The 6,617-nt window shown below is 34.2% G+C and overlaps 1 non-coding gene across 1 annotated transcript; it reads right to left on the reverse strand.

Moving 5' to 3' along the window:
• Positions 1-281: 281 nt before the first annotated feature.
• Positions 282-391, reverse strand: LOC126931834 (U6 spliceosomal RNA). Its single transcript, XR_007717948.1, has one exon. It is a non-coding gene; the product is annotated as a U6 spliceosomal RNA (small nuclear RNA).
• Positions 392-6,617: the final 6,226 nt, after the last annotated feature.

The raw sequence follows: 6,617 nt of genomic DNA on the forward strand, positions 1-6,617 counted from the left end.
GAAAAATAGAGAGAATTGTCATTTGCTGTTTTGCCACTGGCCAAGTTGAAACATATTTTATAAAAACATAACTATGATACTTCCTGTTTTAGATATTGAAGAGTTCAATTTGGTGACATTGCTCCCTACATTATACATTGTGTCCTCCTTATAGGAATCCTCTGCATTAATTGTTCCTCTATATCAGGTCAATGAAAAGCAACACTCTCCTTATGAGGTAACTTTTAAAATAATTTTTAATAGACTACTAACTATAAGCAAATAATTTAGAGTCTACATAGCAAAGTGTTTTTTTTTTCTTTTTTTTTTTTTTTGTGTCATCCTTGCACAGGGGCCATGCTAATTGTCTCTGTATCATTACAATTTTAGTATATGCACTGCTGAAACAAGCATGCAAAGTGATTTTTTAATATACCTTTAACATCTACACTACTCGAAATAAAAATAACATTTTATTCCTAGTTTCTAGCAGAGCCTCTGGCAACTAGTAGGAAACCATTAAGTGCTTTCCTAATAAAATAATAAAAGCAGTTAACGATCACCATATTTATTTCATCTAGATGATTATGTTTGTAGTTATAATGCAAATGTTCTAAGAAAATTATTTATATTGTTTAAAAACAGCAGGTTGTATCATAATATACACTTCAGGTGGCCTATGAAAATCCACTCTCTACCGCGCTGCTCTCCACCACCTGACCTCATCCCAAAATGTCTCGACTTTATTCAGGTTTCTCTCCTTCTTTGCACTCAAAGAATTCGGTCCATCCCTGATAGCAGAAAGTGAATCCTTATTTGTCTCAGCTAGCAGATGGAGGTTCCATTGTACCACCCAATAATCTTAAAATATGGAAATAGTTTGTAGTTCTGGCCAATTGTATGAGAAGAAAAATATATTGGGGGAACACTTGGAAAATTTTCTTCACTTTTTGAAATCAAAATACAAAAAGAGTTAATCTCCTTTGCTGGTGGTCATCATTGCCATGTCTGAGTGTTATGTCTGGAACACTGGGTAAGTCAAAGAGCAAAGTCAGTAAGTGTGGGGATTGGCGGTCGAGCAGAGACACGGGAATAAACTAAATTGTTCATTTTCTTTTCATGTCACTGGAATAACCAATCCTGAATTTGTCCTTTTCTGTTATTTTCTGGTTTCTTAATTAGTGAATTAGTAAGTTTTTAAATAAAACCCAATTAAGGGTATTGAAACTGTGATTTTCTATCACTTGTAGTTGGAGCATACTAACTGCCATACTCATCTGGCTCCCAACACTTTTACTTGGAATTTTAAATCACCAAATCTACTTTTTGTATGTTAAACTTGTTAGGTGTGATACTTTTATTTTCCTCTTATTTCACTAAGATTACAGATGCTAGACAACCCTTCTCTCAGATTCATTGGCATTTTGTTAAATTGAATTTCTTTTGCCTATCCTGAGAAATGTTAATCTGAATAGAAATGCTCTATATTTAAACAGAAACACTTATTAAAGTTACACTTCTAGAATACATAAATGTGTAGAAACTTTAGAAATGATGAACACTTTTCCCTGATAAATGTCCCACTATTTTTCATTCATGGTGATTTTGTTTTCTTCCACATATATTAAAAACAGAACATTTTATTCTCATACTTTGGTAAATCTCAAGTAAATACTCCAGGATTGGCAAACTGATAGCAATTGAGATATTCTTTACAAATATCTTTAATTGCACATTTCAAAACTAAGTCCTCCTGGGCTTGAAATTTCTCTCAAGAGAATTTATAACGTGGAGTTTAGTAGAATGGGGAAGTGCTTGCATTACTCCTGATTCCTCATCGTGATATTTGTATCTCTCAGTATTTTGGATTTGAACATCCTGCTGGAATCTGTCTTTACCTTTCTGTTTGTGAAACTTACTAAATAAGATAGAGGCTAATTCTCTGTAGGAAAAAATAAGACAAAGACAATGAATTCTGACTTCTGTCTTTACCTTGTAACATATCCTTCCCATTAAGAAAAATCCATTATATCAAATATTAAGTACACTGACACCTGAAATAAAAATTTTTATTGGTTTAGTTTAGGGATTTAAAAAAAGAAAAAAACTCATCCACCAGAAAATTCTAAACTGGTAGCATCTTTATTCAATTGTGACATGATTAATTTTTTATCCATGCTAAACTTCTTCTTCCACCAGTTTCTATTTGAGAATTCAAATGAGTGTCAATAGACTGAAGCTTATTTGTACGACCTCTTTTTAATTACCAATTTCACACACAGATAGACAATTGACGAAAAGTAGAGACAATGTCTTTAAATAAAGACAGAAGAAAACTTTGTACTTAAGTAACTATGGGAATTACTAATTGAGTCAGCAAATAAAAATTTGAGTCACCATTAGGATCTGATGCAATTTTTTTCTGTGCAGTTATTGATATGTGTGTATTTACTTATTGCTAAACATAGTTTCTTTAGAAGTTGGTCAACTACTTTAGAAAGAAAACTTGCACATTCTCAGGGAGCCTATGCTATAAAATCCATCAATTATAATTTTTCTCCCAATAAAATGTTAGAATTCCAAAAAAATACATTCATAAGAATTTTTTAGCCATATTTTTTGAAGCATAAACTTCTGGAGTTTACAAATAGATTTTTGTTTCACCAACAGTCTTCCAAAAGCAATAATAGTATGCAAAATGTAAATGCATATTCATGGCAAAGGGTTTGGGTTCAAAGTAATTTTGTAAACAAAGCCTAAACAAAGTTATACTACAGACCTTCTACTGTAGGACTTCTCCGAGCTTTTAAATTGATAACGCTTATTGTACATATCAAAAAGAGGATAACAGAGGTAGTATTTTTCATACTTGTTTCATCTTGGAATCCTACTGGTCACATGCAGGCACATGTGTGTGTGTGGCGGGGAGTGTGTGTTGTTAGGCATCCATCACTGTGTTTGAAGACATCATGTAAGACACAACTTAGGAAAATAAGAAAAAGTATCAAGATGAGTGTCTTTAGTTTATTCTCACAACTTTGGGGAAACCTGAGTTGATTAAATAATGATGAAATATGTAAAGTTTACTTAATGGGGTACATTTATACATGGGTGTTTTATTGACTTAAATATTGCTATAAACTTTGACTCTGTACAATTTTTTGTCAATGTTTAGTAATTTTTTTCTTATTAAACTTATACAAGGCCTTAGTCTCATAAATTTTGAAAGCGTGTGAGCCATGTTTATATCTAAGTAAATTTTTCCAGTGTTTGAAGGAAATGGCTTCTCTTTAGTATACTAAGGTGTTTATTAAGTGATGGCTTCATGTAATACAAAGATTAATATAATTTGTAAAATTAAATATCTTACTCATTTACTCCCATATTTCTGGCACTTTTAATTAAGGAAAATGTATAGTCCTTCCTTCCCCACAATACATTATTTGCTTGTCAAGAGGTATTTAAGAAAATCGCTTACTTTCTTTTAGCCCTCTTATTTATGAACTAGCCATCTACTTCTCTCCAGCCACTTATCATTATATCTTTGGTGAAGGAATATCTGTCAATTTTCTGCAAAGGACTAAACCTACTGGAATCATGTTCCTTCTCTCCAGATAACTTTAGCATTCTCCCTGGGATTGCAGAATTCGCTGGTCTGCCCTTTGGTCTCTTTGGTCTCTTTCCCTGGGTGAACACATTTCATTAGTTTGTTAGAAAATGCTTCAATAAACTTAAGTCTCCTTTTCGTATTTATTTATTTATTTATTTATTTTTGAGACAAAATCTTGCTCTGTCGCCCAGGCTGGAGTGCAGTGGCATGATCTCGGCTCACTGAAACTTCTGTCCCCCATGTTTGAACAATTCTCTACCTCAGCCTCCGGAGTAGCTGGGATTACAGGCGCGTGCCACCAGCCCGGCTAATTTTTTGTATTTTTAGTAGAGGTGGGATTTCACCATCTTGGCCAGGCTGGTCTTGAACTCCTGACCTCGTGATCCGCCTGCCTTGGCCTCCCAAAGTGCTGGGATTACAGGCCTGAGCCACTGCGCCCGGCCTCCTTTTCCTTTTTAACTTCAGTGATTTGTTTAATACATTATTGAGACATGATCAGCTATAGCAGCACTAGGAAAGAGTTAAAAATTATGCTATTTCTCACCAGGAGACCTGAATTGAAAACTCTTCACTATTACAAGCTCTGTGACTTTGATTGTACACCTAATAATAACTCTTGGTTTGGTTTTCTCTTTTGTAAAATTGGTATCATGTTTATGTGGTGGGGCTATTTGGAACTCGTCAGTGTGTAGACGCCTTAATAAGAATGATGGGGTATTTCTAGAAAGTGACTGGCTCAGGGTGAACAAAGTTGAACTCTTCTCCAGGGGAGTTTATGCAGGGGAAACAGTGGTGAGAGCACCACCTTCTGGGTTAGAGTCAAGAAATAGACCTATGTCTAAAGGGAGAGTTTTTATTGTTGAAAAAAAAATAGGTTGTGTTATAGACAATTCCAGCCTACAGTATAATAGAATGAGATAGGCACTTGTTCTTTCTTATTCTTTCTTGGTGTCATTGCCTTCTCTCCTGTTTCTTCTTGTCAAGCCTCCCTATGTCTGACCCTAACCTCCTTATCCGTCTCTTGTTACCATAGTACTTTCTCATTATGTTACTACTACTTTACTAGTATATTAAGATATTATTTGTTAAAATATTGTGTATTACATATTCCTCATCCTAGGTGAGCTCATATAGCAGCCTCCAAAGGTAAATACTAGGAAGACTGAACCATAGTGGTAAAGACAAGAAAGTCGTTACAGAAGGGTGACCAAAATTATGTTCTGTGGATATACTTGTGACATCCATAGAGTCAGGATGGAAAAGGCTTGTCCAAGGTATGGAGTAAAAGGTGACACAAAGAAAAAACAGAATGTGCTGCCCTAACATGTTATGATAAAGTATATAAGTCAGAGAGTCCAATACATGCTCATTGAAATGCATTTAACAAATGTTCATTGTGTACCTACTGTATGCTTCACATTGCTCTAGGTGTTAATTTCATAGTGAGATACTGTCTCTTGTTTCTTGGAATGTGTTCTTTAATGAGGGATAAAGACAATAATCACACAAACAAATGTAACAAATATAAAAACGTAATTTGTAACTGAGATGAACAAAGAGATGTAAGTGATGTAATGAGATCCCATAACACAAAAACTGACCTAGTGAAAGAGAAAGAACAGTTTTGTTTAAACTGAAACCTGTAGGGCAAGCAAGAATGAACTAGTTAAATAGGAGAAGTGAACATTACAGGCAGATTAACAGAAGATGCAAAGGCTTTCAGTTTCTCACATTTGAATTTGAAGAGCCACTAAAATGCATAAGACAAGATGTCAAGTAGAATTTATTATGCAGTGAGAAATAAAAGAAAAATATATAACATGTAAAATATGTGTTAAAATATACGTTTTACATGTTGCCCATCCTAGGTAAGCTCACATGGCAGACTCCAGAACTAAATGAACCATAGTGGTAAAGGCAAGAAGGCAGTTGCCAAAGAGTAACGAAAATTATGTTGTGTCAGTATAGTTGTAACATGCTTGTGTGTCTGTGTGTGTGTGTGTATATAAAATGGATATATATATATATATGAATTTTAAAGAAAAAATAAAAAGTATCAGATTGAAACTTACTTTAGTTAAAACATTCCAACCTACCCACATCTTCACATGTCCTTTTTAATTTTATACTATTAATTAGAGAACTAACTTCTCGTTTTCTCCGTAAGGTAGCTTCTGCCACCTCTGCTGTGGGCTCTGTTCCCTCTCACCTTTGGAGATCATAAATAATACATTTTTCTATTATTTAACCTTTTTCTCAATATACCATTCCTATTGTTTCTTAAATTGCTCAATCTTTACATTGAAAGAATAACAACTTATAAAACAAAAAGAACCTCCCTTAAGGGATTTGAGGAGCTTCCAGGTTGGTGAGCACATCAAGCTTCCGGGAGAGTCCTGCCCAGAGAGGGCAAGAAAGCTCTCACCATCCCATTCTGACACTTTTTATTTTTTTCTTTAAAATAGAAGTCAAGATGACTTCATGAGAGTAAGCAAGATAAGGTTATTATAATGTCTGAAAAAATAGTAGAAAAGGTTTGAGATAATAGTAGAGAATGTAAAAGAGAGTTAAGAGAATCAGAGAAATGTGGCCATGATGAGGGCCCATTTGAAGTTGTTACTTCTCAATTTACAGTAGAATTCATACATTGTCTAATATGATATTTTTCAGGGTTCTTAGGATAATCAGTGCAAACTTAGAGGAAACAGATGGTTAGGTTCATTCACAGTAAGGGTTTGGGCAGATGTGTTCAATTAAAAATTAAGAAGAAAGGATTAAGTTTTGCAAGAGGTTGCTGAAATGATGAACTTTAAAATCTAAGGAGGATAAGAAGTGAAGGGACCACCAAAACAGGTGGTCCCTATTTTGTGAAGGACAAAATGTGAATAAGCAAGTTGAGAAGAAGTAGCATTTTATGTTTTATTTCAGTTTTATAGTTGTTGCATGTGTTGACAAGAGCCAAAGTATGATGGTGAGAGTAGCTAAATTAGAGGAAGAGAAAATTATCCAAGGTCATAATTTGAAGACC

The sequence above is a fragment of the Macaca thibetana genome, chromosome 11 (genome assembly GCF_024542745.1).
Source record: "Macaca thibetana thibetana isolate TM-01 chromosome 11, ASM2454274v1, whole genome shotgun sequence".
In the NCBI taxonomy this organism is placed as follows: domain Eukaryota; kingdom Metazoa; phylum Chordata; class Mammalia; order Primates; family Cercopithecidae; genus Macaca; species Macaca thibetana.